This window comes from Sturnira hondurensis, unplaced genomic scaffold (assembly GCF_014824575.4).
Source record: "Sturnira hondurensis isolate 20B ecotype Veracruz unplaced genomic scaffold, ASM1482457v3 Scaffold0019216, whole genome shotgun sequence".
Classification (NCBI taxonomy): domain Eukaryota; kingdom Metazoa; phylum Chordata; class Mammalia; order Chiroptera; family Phyllostomidae; genus Sturnira; species Sturnira hondurensis.
In genome coordinates, this window is record NW_028091847.1 from 4,212,131 (window position 1) to 4,230,679 (window position 18,549).

General features: G+C 37.9%; 1 pseudogene; it reads left to right on the forward strand.

The window, feature by feature from the left end:
- Positions 1–18,549, forward strand: part of LOC118974170 (PCI domain-containing protein 2-like) — a 171,102-nt pseudogene that overhangs the window by 23,263 nt on the left and 129,290 nt on the right.

Below are 18,549 nucleotides of genomic sequence, written 5' to 3' on the forward strand. Positions count from 1 at the left end.
AAAAGGGGGAGAAAGCAGGAGAGAGAAGCCTGAAAATGCAAAAAAAAAGGGTGATGTGTTTTGTCACATGCGCTACGCCATAATTCCCACCTGACAAACTAGCTGAATCAGTGGAAAATTGCGAGTTGTCAGCAGCAGAATAAACTGCTGTAATAGCTGATTAATGATCAGCACCTGTGACAGGTGCTATACGGGACTGTAAACTTGGTTTGATTAACAGTCACTGGACGAATAAATATTAGTGACAGTCATCGGAGAGCAAGTTTGCTTGTTTTCTTCCCTGTTAACAAATTGTACGCATTAAAGTTATTGATATTTCTGTCTGAGACACTCTGGGCTTTTTTTGTAGTGAGTTGTAATAGCTTGTATTTGTTTCTCTTCTGTTATTTTATTTCAGAACTAAAACTGTATTTTGACAAGATGACCTGTAGGAGTTATAATCCACCAGGTGTGGGAAAAAGACAAAAAATTAGCCAGATTCACACTTGGTTTAATATATTCTCACCTGCTAGTAATCTGTGTGTGCGCACACACATATATTCATTTTACCATTTCCATATATGTAAAATAATATTAAGTAATGTTCATGCTAAAAAACACAGACACAAACTTCAGGTGTGTGATGTTTACTTATTGCTTTTTTCCCCTCAGATCAGACATTTTCCCTGAAAACACTGGCAGTCTGAGCTGCCCTAGTCCCGTGTCTGAATCCCAACCTGAAGGGACCATCTTCCTGCGGCAGCTGCTCACAGCTGCTGCCAGCTTGGTTGCTCCGACTGGATTGACCACTTGCAGATGGGTCAAGAGGCGATCAGCCTGTCGTAGCTGACTAATTGCTAACCAAGGTGCAAGTTTTGTGCATAAGTTAAGCAAAGTGTGAATGATGGAAGCAACCCAGGCCACCTACGTTTTTAGGTCAGAGCACAGGAAGCTATTTGCTTTCACTGTGGTGGTTCTGGAGCATGCATAGATGCATGTTAAGATTGTGGGCTTTGGAAGTCTAAAGACATCCCAAACTTTGGTTCTGTTAACTGTGTGAGTTTGGGCAAGTTACTTCATCTGATTTTCTTGTTTCTTAACTGTAAAATGGGAGCATTTCCAACTGTATTACAGTGTTACTGCTAGGATTAAATGAGATAATATATGTAAAGCACCCTAGCACAGTGCCTTGCATATAAAGCACTCAATATATAAAACTTATTATTAACGCAACTGTTTGAAATTTGAATAGTCTGATTATCTTCAGTTTCTGTTACACAAGATAAAATGTTTTAACAACTTATTTATTTTTACTCCACACACTGTTATTATTTTAAAAAAATAATAACAAAAATTATTTTTTAAAAGCCTTTATGCCTACTTATTCCTGAGTGTAAATTGAGAACAGATGAGCTGTATTTATGGGTAGTAGGTATCCCAAGGTGCTCCTCTGAGTTATTCAGTTGTTTCTCAGAGGCACAAAAGTTGGAGCTGACAGGGTGGGGCAGGGGCTAGAAGAGGGCACACTGGTTTGTCCTCTCAAATCTACACAGGAATGAATGTCTTTGAACACTTCTGGGGGGAGGACAGATACAGACCTGAGTGATGACTACTTAGCACAATCCCATATTCTGGTGGAACTGAGATAGTAAGAAACCAAGTATGAACAGCAACAAAGTAACATCAAAGTAAGTTTATTTTTATAATTTATTATATATCTATTTTGATATTGCTCATCTAACAGAGAATGAAAATGATGAATGTACAGAAAGAAGCGGTATAGTGCAATTAAAGTTTTTGAAACAGTGTCCAGAATAAAATTGCCATGTTTTTAGGACATTAGGGCATACGTGCTTGTTTAATCATATTCCATTAATGTCTAAAGCCAATTTATCTAGATAAAAAAGCAAAAATAAAGGAAGCTTATAGCTTCAACTGAAGCATCTGCATTCTACAGTGATTCTAAGAACATTCTGGAAGTAGTTTTTATGAAAAATCACAATGATTAAATTTTTTCTCTTTTAAGTGTTTCCAATTCACATTTAAATTATAAAAAAATGTGTCTTATAAAACTTTCAGAAAAAATAGCCTTGTTTAACAAAAAAGTGTAGCACTCTTGTTTGGTATTGCAGTGGCTCTCAACCAACAGACATTGGGACAACCGGGAGGATTTTCTCTTTTTTTTAAAAATAGACACGTCTTGGAAGGAGCCTCTTGGGCATTTGACGTAAAAACATTCCCTAGGAGATTATCACATATATTCAAGCTTTAGAGCTGTGGATAAATATATAAACTTAGAAATTTACATAATAAGATTTAATTTAGAAAGTAAAAATTCCTTTAAATGATAAAACTATTACTGTGAAACCAAGATCTAGAAATACAAGTGTATCAATATGGGAGCTTTAGGTATCTGAAATCACCACTTACAGCATCGGGACTGACATGCTTTATTTCTTAGTTAATCCAATCCAAGATAATATCTAATAACTCAAACCGTAAAAATGATATTCTGAATCCATCAACCCACTTCATATCATTGAACAGAATTGCATTGGAAACTGCCTCATCTCCTCGGGAAAAACGAACTCTGTGGAGGTGGCCAGACCATTTCTGTGGCTGACGGGTAGAGGAACTAGATGGTGGGGGGCTGACCAGTGACTGCAGCCTGCTTCGGGTGGTACCCTGGGGCACAAACAGTGACAGAGAACTGAGAGGCCAGGTACCACACGCCTGTTTCTGTCTGCACTTTGTTACATGCACTTTGGTCATACTTGTATACGTGTGCATTACTGTAGGAGGATCACTGGTCTGGTATTCCTTCATGGCTTCTCATGGTCAAATAACCCAAGCAACCCATGAAATAAACTGAAAATTTCCTGTTTGACTAAAACACTGGTATTTCAGATTATGATACAGTTTGATCTGTTAACGGCTACACCTATCTTCTAGAATTCCTGTGGCTCTATAAAGTCATAAATTCTAAATCATTAGAAACAACTCAGTTGTGTTTTATCAAGTATTCTTAAAACAAAAAAAGTACCAGACCTCTGATCATTTAAAGAGGAACCGTCTCAGTTGGGAAACGGGGCTTGGGGGTGGGTGAACATGGAACGTCTCTTTTCATAGAACAACTAATCTATCGAACTTTCCATGGTCTAGACTAGAGCAAGGGTAGGCTAACTATGGCCACTAGTACAGTCTTTCCTGCCACCTTTTCTTGTAAGGCCTTAAAAGCTAGATGGGGTTGTTACAGTTTTAAGTGGTTAAAAAAAAATTTTGTGATGTAAAATTTACATGTAATTCAAATTTCAGTCTATATATAAGTCTTATTAAAACATAGCCATGCTTATTTGCTTCCATATTGTCTATGGCTGCTTTTGTGCCAAAATGGCAGAGTTGAACAGTTGCATCATTGACCATGTATACCATAAAATCTAAAATATTTACTATTTGGTACTTAAAAAATACTTTGCTAGTCCCTGCATTTAAGTAGTTAGTGTTTCTCAAGTTTTAATGTGCGTACAAATCACCTGGGATCTTGTTAAAATACAGATTCTGATTCAGTAGATCTAGAGTGGGGCCTGAAGTTCAATTTTACATTTCTACCAGGCTGCCCACCTGGTGATGCTGATGCTATTGGACCACATCTTGACAAGCAAGGCTCTAGACCAGGGGTGTCAGACTCATTTTCCGCGGGGGCCACGTCAGCCTCAGGGTGTCCTTCCAAGGTTGGAAATAATTTGAGGACTGCATAAATGTAACTACTCCTTAACTGTTAAGGAGTTTAAATTATACTTTGCCCTTTGAAGGCGACCTCAAGGCTGACGGGGCCCTCAGTGAAAATGAGTTTGACACCCCTGCTCTAGACTACGACCCTCGCCATACAGGCACACGCGACTGGTGCCAGCATGATGAAGAGCTGATCAGTAATGAACTAACTAAACTCACAGGATTGGTACAGAAACCTAGAAGTCTAATTTATTAATCTGTTCATGAGAAATGTGTGATAGGGACTGATGTAGAATCTTCTGTCCTTATTGACATGCCACCTGACATGCTAAGTTAGAGCAGCAGGATATTCAATAAGAATGGAAAAGAAACAGTAGGTGATAGTTGTGTGCACAGATTGATCACAGACTTCAGGCTACTAGACCTGGGCTAGCTCAATGCCACTGGCCCCAGAGTGGGGATTTCAAAATGTACCTGGGATTCGTTTGAATCATGTATGGCAAAGCACACAGACATGGAAATGGCTGTTATGAAGGAAGGAGTTTTAGTGTGCCCAGGTCCCCAGAAACAGGAGGCACAGCACACTATATAACCGAAGTTGATCAGGAGGAAGAAGGAGTGAGGAGAAAATGTGGGCAAGAGCCTGAATTATAATCTCGAGGGAAGGAATGAAAAAGACGGGGTAAGCTGGTTTGGTGTGACTAATTTCAACAGGTTCTCAGGTTTAGGGGCTTTCTCTAGTTATCTGGTACCTGGCCCTGGAGTGATTATGGCTGGTGGAGAGTGGCCCAGAGTATAAAAGCTAGGTAGAGGGGTAGCGGTGCATGGGGGGATGGGCTCTGAATTGGTTGGGTTGCATATAAGAATTGCTTTGAGTTGTTTGCTATCTCTAGGAGACAGCCAACCTTGGGAGGGTCAGCCTCTCCAGTGTCAGCATGGCTCCAGATGTTAAAACACCAGAAAATACATAAAATAAAATGCAAGATTAATACAGGTGGGTCCTTGGGACAGGGCCTTTCCCAGGATGCTTATGGGAGGGACACTGCCCAAGCAGTTGACCAACCTCCCTTCTAATTGACATGTTCTTCTTTCTGATCTGCTCATTCTTTTAGGTTATACAGAACTCCTCTTGGTCTAGATCCTCTGGCCTCTTTTAATTGATTTTTGTGTGTTGATTATCAAATTCAACATGATTCCAATCCATCACATGTTGATTACCTCGTTTAACTCAGAAAACAATCTTGATACTACCAAGTTGGAGAAGGGCTTTTGGAGCTGATATTGTGATTATGTATAAGATTCTGGACATACCTCCTTTCTCCATAAAATTGTCTGTAGGCCATAGGGAGAAAGAAAAGTTGTGGCAGATGCCTTCTGCCCAATTAACTGCTACATCCACAGGCTGATTTCAGTTATCTTTCTAGGAGTCCTGCCCTGGCCACTTTGGCCAAAGAGACTTGCTGTAACAAGTCTTCCTCTCATTATTATTCCACAGTAATTCCCCAATCTTGGCTCACTCTTTATCATTATCTTATGAATTTATACCATGGCATTTTAAAGGATTTCCCTGCAAATTTCATTTTAAGTATATCAGAGCTCTAAAATTATGAGGAGTAGCTCTGAGAGAGAACTGGATCTGTGCCCTCGTACTGATTACTGTACAAACATGACCAAGTCACTTCTCTTCCGCTATCAGTTTCCTTTTCAAAAATATAGGAGGAGAATATTGAATTACATGATCTTCACAGTCCCACCCAGCTTTAAAACAATGAATCAACTGAAATGCCTCTGTAGGATGCACATAAAATTGTCTATCTTATCTCTGTTCCTAGCATATTCCACATGGTACTTTAGACCTCCACTTAGCTTTTATTTCTTTTTCCTGGTGTTCTTTTTACTTGCTTAAAAGTGTTCCCGATTTTCTACATCAAAATGGAAAAAAAAGTTATAAACTTTTTCTGGTAGGTATCTTATTTGACTTTGTGTCCCCCACATCTTGTGCAAAGGGGCCATCTGATAGGTGTTGTTTCAGTTAAATTAGCGTTGGGAGTGTCTTCCAAGCAAATAACTTTGAGGCAGCAGAATCTCAAATGGCTGAGACGCTGTAACCCTGCACAGTAAAGTGGGACTTTGATTGGATGTGTGGTAATTCCTGGTGTCATATTGCAGTAACTACCTTTATAAAATTATAAAATAATTCTATTACTCTGGAAACATTGAAAGACTAACTTGACTTTAAATTTCTTAATGGTGCACTATGATTTTGATAAAAAGTAACTTTTGATCGTTCTATAACTAGGTTTTATCAATATCCTGCTAAGATCAAGGAAATTTTTCATTGAGATTAGAATTTTCACATTATTCATGGCTTGTGGAAATGAAGACAGTCCATTAGAACGATGTCAGTCTCATACCTATATGTTTTGTGGGATTTAAGAGAAATATTGAGAAACATTTTCTTCTCTTAACCCATTTCCATTTATGTGCAATGTTTTGGATCGCAACACTAAAATGCAGCAGCGGGTGGGAACGGGGGCTGGTGAATATAGAACTGGTGCCAACAGATGCAAAAATGAAATCTTTGGCCCAGAAATAATAGCTTTCCAAAACACACACACACAGTCATTGGACTCTTGCACAGATACACAGCCGTCTGTATAGACAGCAGCGCCGTTGGCCAAGAGTCCCGGAGGCAGGCCAACCTCCCATCCAGATGCCACTGCCCGTGAGGAGCCATTTGGCATCCACTTCTCTGGCTGCCAAGCGTTTTCTCGCTCTCTGGCATAGATTTTTGCAGGGGCTGCTCAAGTAAATTAAGACTCTGAAGTGTTCCGTATTAATATGCCATAACAACAAGGGTCACAGGAGCCCTTTCTGTTATTTGAAGGTTTTTATCCCTTTATTTTTTTAAGGGTCAAAGAAGGGCTGACTTCTATGTATTTGTCTACAGATAAATGCAATTTCTTTGGAAGTTAAGAATAATACATTTTAATTTGACTATGGAGCCAAATTTCCTCAATGCAGAAATACCATACCTTGGAACTTTTGAAGTACAAACAGTCTGAAACACAAAAAGAAGTGAAGGAAAGAAGGAAGGAAGGAAGGAAGGAAGGAAGGGAGAGAGGGAGGGAGGGAAAAAAAGATAGGAAGAAAGAAAGAATACACTGATCTCTTAGGGAGAGTGAAAGAAATTCTTTACATCTCTTCAGCCCTATCAAAATACATGCTGAAACATCTACTGGTAAGAAGAATGCAATAAAGACACTTTTTTTACAATGAAAATTAAATAGGTATTGATATACTTCCACAACAATTTGTATGTAGCACCAACTTCCCAGTTAAAAATAAATCAACACAAGTACTCTCTTCTCACCTTGCAGTCTCATCAAATTCCAATTTCTGCTTAAGTGAGGTTGTCCCCAGGCCAGTGCAGTTTTTATACTTCCCTGCCCCTCCCACCAGGAGAGACTCTGCCCACCAAGTGCTTATCGCCTGCTGCACCTCAGAGGGCTGAGCAGCCAAACAGAGCCTGCTGAAAGAGCTGGCTTCTTTTCTACCACTGCTTTACAAGAGCAAAGTTTTGAGATTCATCTAAACAAAGCAAAGGATTATCAGAGGATGGCATAACATGTGATGATTTTGATGAACTCAGAAACATGCCTTAGTTCAAACATATTTTAATTTGCACAACAAATAGTGCTTTAAATTTCTGAACTGTCAACATAAAACATTAAACTGCCATTGTGTAGCACACAAGAAAATAAAAAGCAAAGAGGTGAGGTGTCCATGGCTTATCTTGGTTCTGCTAATTTTGTGTAAAGGTAACATTTGAAATAGCTCCATATTATTTCTCCCATTTGTCCATAAAAATAAAATGAACTCTGGAGGTTGACTTGTTAGAGTTTCAGTCACGAAAGAAGTGATCTTAACCACACAAGAATCAGTGTTTTCCCTGGATACCTTCAGTAGGGCTGCCATATTAACTTTACTTGAAACAACATTAATTACTCTCAGATCTCTAAGTATCATTGACATTGATAAATCATCCTCAGAGAGACATGAACAAATGAATCAAATGCTCATCATTGCATTCAGGAAAGATAAACATTTTTACAACAAGAAATAATACATCAGGTAGCCTACTTAAGTAATGCTGTGTTGCATAAAGATTTCTTGACAAGCCATACAACCCTATCCAGGTATAAATTGTACAACTAATGCATTGAAGAGACAGCTTAATCATAGAAAAGCAGGTGGCCAAGGTACATTGTGGAAACATAGTATTTCATTCTTTTTTGAGAAAAAAATCTATTTGGTTATTAGAGTCAAGTGCAACTGTTTGTCTCCCAATTGTACATTAATATTAATAAATCTTCCATTGTTCCACTATATAAATGTGATGAAATTATAACTGACCACATTAAAGTGATTTTAGGCAAATTAAATCCTTCAATAGAATGTAAAGTGCCTTGCTGTATAGAAAAGTAATAGCTACATGAGTATATGAATGATGGCAATGTTAGTTGTCCTAGGTCTCCCAAGGAATTCTCAAATTTATCAACCTCAGTGAAACCTGATGTATTTCCTCTGTATTGTCTTTTATGATTTCATCAAATGTCCCTTCATTTCAGAAGAAAACCAATTGATTGTTTTTCTACGATTCTCCACTTTCTGTTTCAAAGAAAGAGAACATGATTTATGTTTCTTTGGAAACAGCAACCATTAAAAAGACCATCATTTCTCTCTGTCAGGTGAATTAAAGGGTTAAATTAATGGAAAGATAGATATCCCTTTCCCATCAGCTGGAGTAGGAGGAGCGGCAGGAGCCAGCACTCCCTTCTCTCTCTGCCCTTTCCTGATATGCCCTGAGCACCGGCATCCATCCGTTGATCCTTCCAGGGACCAACTGAGTGCCTGCGAACAGTGATCAGGGAGACATCAGCCAGTCCAGCAGTGAGCACAACACTGCCTGGCCTTTCTTCCTGGCTGAAAACTCCAGACTTCTCCATGATTGCAAGTAACCCTTTGTTTCTTTCACAAACTTGTGCTCCCTAAAAACCTTATGATAAATTTTGTGTCCTCAGTGGCATGTTACAGACCTGCAGCAATCACCTGTGTATGCCTTTTAATGCTTTTGTCTGAATACTTATGGTGGCATGTTACATTATGTTCTATAAACGCCAATTCTGAGGAATGTTAACAATTTTAGGTGAATTTGTAGAGCACTTAATATTTGCTTTACATGCATTTTCTCATCCAGTGCTCCCAAGTCTTTGAAGTGGTATTAGTACTACTTCCATTTCATGGGTGAGGAAAGTGAGGCTGGAAAAGTTGTGTGACATGGCCAAGGTTGAGCTGGAATGGGAACTGGGCAGTCGGACTCCAGAGCTCACACTCTTCATCACCACAGCGAAGCTGCTCGGCGAGAAAGCATTTGGGGACCAAGGAATTTGGAAATGCAGAGTAAACCACATTTTTAAAACTTCTCTCTTTTAGGTTTTCTCAGTCTTTAATATTCCAGTGGACATCAACTCTCTTAGGTGGGATATAAAATGTAGTATTTCCCCAACCTACTGAACCCCATGGATCTCAGAAGTGCTGGAGCCTGAACATCTAGTTTCAGACACTGGTTCTGCCACTCATTATGGTTGTAGCCCCGAGCAAGTGATTTAACCTCTTATTAAGTTACTTAGTCACCAAAAGAAATTTAATTATATTTAGGAAGTTGTATGGAGCAAGACAGAAGAATGGCCAACATGCTTTTTTATAAGCTGGTAAAGGATTTTTCATTAACATTCTGTTAATGAGAAATATTTAACCAGAGTATCTCATTTTTTTAAAATGGTTTTATTAATCAGTGTTTGACTTTCTTCCAAGACTTTCCTCATTTAAAGTTCTTATGCCGTTTAAAGTTTTTCAGGTATTTATATTAAAAAATAGAGAGGATACGAATCACAATAATGTTCTCATCAACAAATGTTTTTTATAGTATTGATTTTCCTGGCTGTTGGTGTTCATCTAGCCACCTTTTTGTTATGTTAGATACAGGCATTTTTTGTTGTTGTTGTTGTTTTGGCTGATATGTATATAAAAGTAGGGCAGAGGTCCTTAAATTTCCTTGGTATTTTTTCCCCACAGTGTCTCTAGGCCAAAGGAAGTACTTTATAGTTTCAGTTGTTAAGTAGTAAGGTCCAAAGGACCTAAAACATAATTACGTCTTAACAACTTAGTGGCCTTTGAAAAAATAATATGTATAAACTTAGAGAAAAATGCTTTTATTCTATTCTTAAATAATCACAATTACTAATGGGGTGCATGCAGTCGTTGGCTGCTGCAAAACCTTTCGGTCCTTGGAAGCAGACTTGTTCTCACCATTCTATTCCCTGTTCCATATTGATTTTAGTATGGCACTTGCTTTTTTTTTTTTAAATCAAAACGAACACCGAAAACTCAGCTTTGTAGTGATATGAAATCATTCAAAGGAAGGTAGAAAACTGTAATATTAAAGCTATGAACCACCTAGAGCTGATAGTTTGCAGTCTGTATTTTCCACAAAATTATCAAATATCCCCTGGCAGCCCCGTGACTTCACTATGGCCCTCTGGGGCACCTCTATACACAGTTTGGGGATCGTAGGACTAGGGTATTAGATATAATACCCTAACTTTTAGCATAAAATATTTAAGTATTTAAACTGTATTGAGAGAGAGAGAGACAGAGAGAGAGAGAGAAAGACCAAGTATTTAAAACTCAAGCTAACGGTAGCCTTTTCCATCTTCTGAGGAAGGTGGCCAACTTCATACAAGGAGGACAAACTATCTCTATACTATTCTTCTTGGTGGAGGGAAGAAGGGAGGGTGAGATCTAGCCCAAGAATGAGTCTATTGATATGCAATTGGATGCCAGAACCTAGTTTAGAATAGACTGAAAGAACTGAACTGCTCTGCACAGTAAAGTGAGCACTGAAGTGAAAGACAGAGGGGGAAATGCAACACAGAGGAAGACTGGAACCCCAATCAGCACAAGTGGTTGAGCAGATTTTTAAAGAATAATGAAATCTGCTGTTCTATTTTCTGTCACTGGGTTATAAACCCAAACTTTTGGTGTGTTCTGCTCTACACACGTCTGTGAGACATAGAACAAGTTGAAGACATGGAACAAGTTTTTGGTGGAACGAGAGAAGGCTGAGGTTTACCCTTGGATCAGCCTAGATGGGAGAGTAGGAAGTGGTAATGCACAAGTCACATGGCAACTCTGTGGAGATAGGCTCTCAAAGCCAGGAGTGAGCATAACCATCAGATCATCAGAAATGCCCAGACACCTTGCAGAGAAGGGTTATGGAGGGCTTGACAAGTGATGCTGAGAGGCTGATTTAAGTCTTGGTAGGTCATGAGGAACTGAAAGGGGGGCCACGGCTTGAGGGTGAAGAGAAGTTATTAATGTAGAAACTGGGATTCTGCAGATGATTTCAATCTAGTGAGAAGAACTTAGATTGGAGACTGAAGTGTTTTTGGTGAGTCAAGAGACCCAGTTCCAAGGCCAGTGTATATTCGGATTCATAGACACAAGTGGCAAATCATGATCTAAGAATGCAGAACCGTCCAGGTTAGCAGCAAAGGCTGTATTTCAGATACCTGACAGAATTAGGGGTGATTCCCTCCATCGGTCAGGCGTAAGTTTGCTCCTATAAGGAATGACACAGACATTTCAGTACTGCAAGAGACCCAGAGACCAAGGAAGGAGAGTATTTTTTTAATGTTCTTGTTATTCTCTCCTCAAGACATAATATCCAACACACTTTCAAAATAAAAGCACTCAGAAAACTATAAATAGAAGGGAATTTCCTTAACATTAGAAAGGGCATTAACGAAAAAGCCCACAGCAATCATACTTAAAGGTGGGAGACGAAAAGCTTTCCACCTAAGTTAGGTAACGAGATAAAAATACCTGCTATTTGTTCAACACTGTATGGGAAGTTTTAGACAGAGCAATTAGATAAGAAAAAGGAAATTCAAGGTGTGCAAATTGGAAAGAAAGAAGTATATCTATCTCTACTCACAGATGACATGATCCTGTGTATAGGAAATCCCAACATATACCCAAGAAAATTACTGGAGCCAATGAACATATTTGGCAAAGTTGCAGAGTAAAATAAAACTCACAAAAATTAGCTGTGTTTGTATACAACAGAAAAGAACAACCAAAAAAGGAAATTAAGAGGGCAATTCCATTTATAGCAGTATGTAAAAGAATAAAAGTGTTAGAAATAGTTTTAATCAAGGAAATGAAAAACATATACTACAAACTGTAAAACATTGATGAAGGAAATTAAAGAAGATCTAAATGAATTAAAAGACATCCTATTTAATGGAAAGACAATGTTGTTGAGATGTCAATATTATTCAAAACTACTTATAGATTCAAAGCAATTCTTATAAGAATTCTGACAAACTCACTCCACCCAAAATGGGTAAACCAATTCTTAAATTTATATGGGTAAAGGACCCTAAATAGCCAAAACAATCTTGAAAAAGAACAAAGTTGGACAACTCATGCTTCCTGATTTCAAAACTTACTATAAATCTACAGTAATCAAAATAATATAACACTGAGTTTTGGAATAGAATGTGGTGATGGTTATATAACATTGTGAATGTAATTAATACTAATATACTACACATTTAAAAATTATTAAAATTGCAAAGAAGGCTGTTTCCCATATTCAGTAACTTGAATGTAGATAAAATATGGGTCTGACTATTAAATTTCAGGTTAATTTTTAGAGGAAAAAAGCCCTAGACAATTTATAAAACATCATCTATAGGTTATTTTTTGTTTAGCTCATTTCTTCTAAAATATAAATCTTTATAAAAATAGCCAACTACAATACAAATCAAATATTTGAAAAATTATTAAAATGCAGATTTTATGTTATATACATTTTAGCACAATAAAAAACATACAAAAATAGGGCAATATTATATAGGGAAGCTGAGAGAACAGATAAGTATCAGGAAAATTAATCTGTGTTTTAGGATCCTGGAATTTTTAAAATGAGAAAATATGAATAAGTCATTCAGTTAAAAAAAAATAACCATTAGCATATACCATTCAGATATTAATCATTAGTTTCAGGATCCTGCTTCTTTCTTTTCCATTAGCGTAAGCACAGCTACATTCTCCAGATTGAAAGTAATCTGTGCATCAGCTTCGAAGACTTGGGAGCACTCTAACCATTTCTATCAACAGTGATGGCCCCATTATTTCATGGGTGGGACTTACTGGACAGGTCACATTTGTTGTGGTTGTTGCAAAATTAAACATAAAAAGGGTGATTTTTGGACAAAGATTTTCCACAAAAAAGTTGCAAGTATTTTTAGTCCCATGAATTCAATGTAATTTTTTTCTTTCTGAGCAAAGTCAACATGAAAATTGGTATGACTTCCTTGAGAATATTAACAATTACCATTTACAGTTTTTCTTATTTTTTCCCCAGAAGGGTCTATGAAATGGAATCTGATCAGGGGTTCCTTAAAACAGATTGTGATGTAGGAGATCTGGTTGTCGGGACCTGGGGTTTGGAATAAAGGGTCTCTGGGGCCAACAAGACAGGCTCTAGACAATGGCAGCGTGTGAGCCTGGTTGGAGAGAGCTGGCGCCATGGGGTCAGATCCAGCCACTGGGCGTCTGAGCAGCAGGTCATTTGCTGGGGGTGAGAGGGTGATAAGTAGCAAAGCTTATATTGATAGTTAACCCTTTGTTATCTGTCTGAAATTCTTCTTAAGGAAACAAATGGGGCCAAGGAGACAGCTTGTGCTGAAGGAAAATGAACGGTACAGGAAGAAGCATAAGTGCTCTTATGTATGTGAAGAAGTATTATCAACAATGAAGCACTCATCAAACGTAAGCGCTCTGATTATTTATGGATGTGGGAGTTAAGAGATATTCTTGAGTGATAGGCTATAGTCATCTTGGGAAACTGGTAGTAAAACACAAGTAAAAATAACCTCCTTTATCACTCTATCACTGCAACATGGTAAGAATTAGAGTCTTAAGAGGAAAAAGAAAAGGTGCAAAGGGTCATATGTTTAAGCTGTTAAAAAAATCTCCCTAGTTTTAATCACACATTTAAACTTAAAAAATGAATTTATCATCTACAGTCTTAGAATAAAACCTCCATACAAAATAGGGATGTCCTGTATATTGTAACCCCAAGTAGATTTGGTGTTGTCCTGGCAAAGAAGGATATTCATTTGGTACAATTTCTCGCTTGCCTTAGTAACCAAAAGCTAATACTAAGAGCTTACTATATGCTAGGAAATGTTCTAGGTACTTTAAAGGTGTCAGTTCACTTAATGCTCACAACAGCTTTCTCTTAGCCTGGAACTACTGTTACACCCACCCCAGAAATGAAGAAACAAGCAAGGAGAGGTCCAGTAACGTGCCCAAGAGTTCACACTGAGTCACAGAGTTTAAATGCCAGCAGCCTGGCTCAAGGGTCCATCGTCCTAACCAGCGAATTATCCTCCCATTCACAACTAAAGATAAAACCCTCAGTTGTTTGAGAGCAGTGGTATCAAATCAGTGCTTCCAAAGGATGATCCAAAAGATATTGGTCCCTCAATATGTTTCACGCAAAAAAAGGGTTCATTGGTGAAACGCCAAACACTGTATTTCCCTCTTCTCCCTGCCCATTCCAGATCTGTAGCACTGGTATTAAAAGGCCTGATAAGTTTTATCATAAATGAATCTTTTTATAATTTGTTTCACCCACAAAGGATCTTCGGTTGTATAATATTTTATTACTATATCTGAAAATCAACACTATATAAACTATACTTTGAGAAATACTGTATCAAAATGTTAAAATGCTGCTGTAATAACTGGCCATGTTACAAAAGTAACTGTTGCTAACAGTTTCTGTGACAAATGCAAACCTGGAAGCTTGTTTTTGAGAACCCTATGTATTTAGCAAAGTAAACATGTTATTTAGCTTTAGTGAAATGGGCCTTGAAGTTAGAAAATTTCTGCTGTGCCTTGATCACGGCAATATTACCCACATTTGATTTTTCTTTCTTTCCTGGTTATGGAGATCTTTTTTTCTATTTGTTTACATTTTATTTTGCTTTCTCCATATTCTCCATATAGCCCTGATCTATATTAACTTCAGTCACTTTCTTGCTTTGAGACATTTTACTATTTACAGATTATTTTTGGACTCTGTTAATTGAATATCTCAAAATTCACTTAGGAGTAACTATTTATCAACTGATTTTCATGTAAGTGTGTCTTTTCTAGTACAGAAAATATGAGAAAAGACTTGTTTTGAAATAAGTGTCTTGAGTCTGTGTTGCTGATGCGCTGCAGTGATGAAGGAGGGAGGTGGTTAAAGACTTCCTTTTGGGACAAGAGTCATATCTGAATTGGTTGTGGACTTGAAGATGGATTTCCCTATATGACCAGAAACATAAGCATTGTAAATACAGCCCACCCTCCTATCCCATCCCCATTCAATTTCTCAGGATCTGGTCTTTCTAAACCACTCTATTTTGCATTTGTAGTCTTTACATGCATTCCACTATTAGGTAACCCAGGATGGCTCATTTTTATTATGTGATGATATTCTCTCTTCACTAATGTTCTGATACCTTCCTGAATGCCAAAACCAATATTGCCTTCGAGAAATGGATTTAAAAGGCACAAGTCCCATGAGTGACTATAAAACGTTGACAGATTCCACAAGCCACATAAAACAATCTCATTATTTCACAATCATAACAGAAACACACTTTTGTTTTGAGATAGTGAAAGTTTTTAGGACCATGCATATCTCCATATTTCTTTCTTTCTCTTTTTAAAAAAAAAGACTTTATTTATTTTAGAGAAAGGGGAAGAGAAGGAGAAAGAGAGAAAGAGAAAAACCAGTGTATGAGAGAAATACCAGGGACCTGGACTGTGATCGAGGCATGTGCCCTGACTGGGAGTCAACTGGCGGCCTTTTGGTTTGTGGATGACACCCCATCCACTGAGCCACATAGGTCAGGGTGTCATGGTGCTCCACATTTCTTTAAACTACTATGTTCACTTGTATGGGCAGGGTGCTTGTTTGAAGTGTGGGCTAACCATAGATTTCTTGCCCAGCCAAGCCCCAAACTGGAATTTCTTGCAAAGCAATTATATGCCGAGAATCTGTGTATATGTGTGTGTGTGTGTGTGTGTGTGTGTGTGTGTGTGCGCGCGCGCGCACAGGCAGTCTGGCCAGAAAAAGTCCAGCCATTGTTAATATAACAAGAATGATTTGTATGATATCGGTGTAACCTGGCAGCCAAGAAGAGTAGACTGGAATGTGCCTGTGTGAACAATGATGGCTTCACTGTACTAGTCAGTGGGGGCAGTAAACACCAAAATTAAAATCACCTTCAAAAAGGAAGAGAGTTCAGACTGTCAATGAGATTCAGGAAAATACATCAGGGCAGCTGATGGTGGTTGGGAGAACTGTGTGAGGTCCCAAGGTACCTACTTTGAGGGGACTGAGTTGTCACTGTCCTATGTACAATGTTTCTTGTATCTTATGTCTTTTTCAATTAACAACTTTATTTTTCATATCCCAAGGCTGGATACCTTCTGGATAGACCTCACATACATATGCATATGTGTTTTATAAAATGAAATAACTTTTAAATGTAAATCAGTATCACCCCTAAATCCACCACCATAAAACAACCACCACTGATACTTCAGTGTCACACACCCCTCCATATTTTTTCTATCATGCGCTTGTCAGCATTGGGTATAGTGTTAAACTTTTTGTTGCTGTTTTTAATTTCACATGTAAATTTTTTCCCTCTGAAATATTCATTTCTTTAGCTATTTTTGAACCTGAATACTTCTCATAACAAAGTTGTTAGCTCTATTTTATTGTTTTATACATCTTTAGTCTATTTATATGTATTATATGCATGTCCATTAAAATAAATGTATTAAAGACAGGCTGTTTGATGGGTTTGAATCTTGGTTTCATCATCCACAAACTGCATGCCTTGTGTGGTTTATTTAAGCTTTCTGCATCTACCTTCCAGGGTTCTTATAAACATTAAATGAATATATGTAAAGCAGTGTCTGGCTGTGACAGACAGAACACTATGGGTTCCCCATGCTTGGCATGGAGTCCAACTCTATTTACTAGCTCCCTGAGAATCTAGGTAAGGTCATATGACTAAATCTCCCCAACAGAATGTAGAGAGGCAATATGTCATTTGTCGGCTGGAGCAGATAGAGTTCTCTCTGCTTCACCCACATTGCTAGAGGTGAGAGATTCTGAGATGGCACATTTATACAATGGAAGGAAGAATTTCTTTGAATTATCACTTAGAAGAAAGCCAAAAAGAAGAGCCACCTGACTCATACCAGATGCCACTGATATCTATCAGACATTTTAATTAAAATTATTGGGGGCTGATTGTACCATCTAGAGTTATATACTGCATTACATTTGCATATGGTAAACTTAAGAAATAAAAGGTATTATCATTGTTATTATTCACAATCAAAAGTAATGGCCAATGTCAGCTTTAGACTTGAATTATACTTAATATTCATGGGCAAGACTGACTAAAAAAATTTCCTTCTGATTCTGAAAACTTCTCTCCTTACCCAGCTTAAAAAATGCATATCCTCAGGAAGCTGTTTTCATAAGAGGTATAAAAAATTGCAGTAAGTATTTCATATTTTAATATAATCAATTTCATTTCTTTAAGGTCTCTACCTAACCAAAACTCTTTAAAGCCACTGGCTCTTACTCACCTGAATAATTGCTTTTATGAAATGGAAATTAATATAATATATTGGTAGGAGGCATGGATTAGTAAAGTTTGATTTACAGTTGTAAATCTGTTTGGACACAATTTTGGGACTTTATAGACTAACAAACTTAAGTGCATGGACTTGTGAACCTGTTCAAGTAATGTATTCACAGACAATGAATAGGTATAAAATGCCTAAAGTAACATTAGGTAGGACAATTTAACCTCATTTTAAAAAGCTCCCCATATTCCATGTATACTTTTAAGGGAATGAGAAATGATTTCAAAATGCTCTGATAGGAAGCATTTTAAAATTCTTTTTTAAAAGATTTATTTATTTATTTGTCTTTAGAGGGGAAGGGAAGGAGCGAGGGAGAGAAATGTCAATGTATGGTTGCCTCTCATGTGTCCCCTGCTGGGAACTGGCCTGCAACCCAGGCATGTGCCCTGACTGGGAAGTATTTTAATATTCTTTTAATGAGTTTTACACTAGAAACCTACTTGGCAGCCAGCATTCTGTGGGTCTGACACTACCCAGCCGAGGTGAACGGACGAGGGCAAAGGAAAGTGCAAAGACAGTGAGTTCTGGCAGATGCTCCTACCTTTTCCTTCATCCTTCATTTCCTTCTCTTTTCATCTATTCTACCTTTTTCTCTTTCTCAGATTTTTCATAAAGGAAAAGTGGAACAAAGGGCCCTGCTATATAATTAGGTGTCAGAGGCTGAAATCTTTGTTGTTCATTTCCTTGGGTTTCTTTGAGGGTGATCATCACTGACTATGAAGATGGGAGTGAGGAGGGCCTTTTGTCAGCAAAGGAGGCTTATTGGGGGTCGGTGGCTCTCCTACACACAAAAAGGCACACTGGTCTCAACGTAGAACACCAAGCACAAGGAGTGAGCACAGTAAGTCACGGGGTATTTGCATTTCCATATTAATATCTCATTTGACCCTCATAACAGCCTTCCCTGTGAAGTGAAAAGAAAATAGCATATTACTTCTTTATTGAAGACACCACAAGTTTAGCGATGGTAAGTAA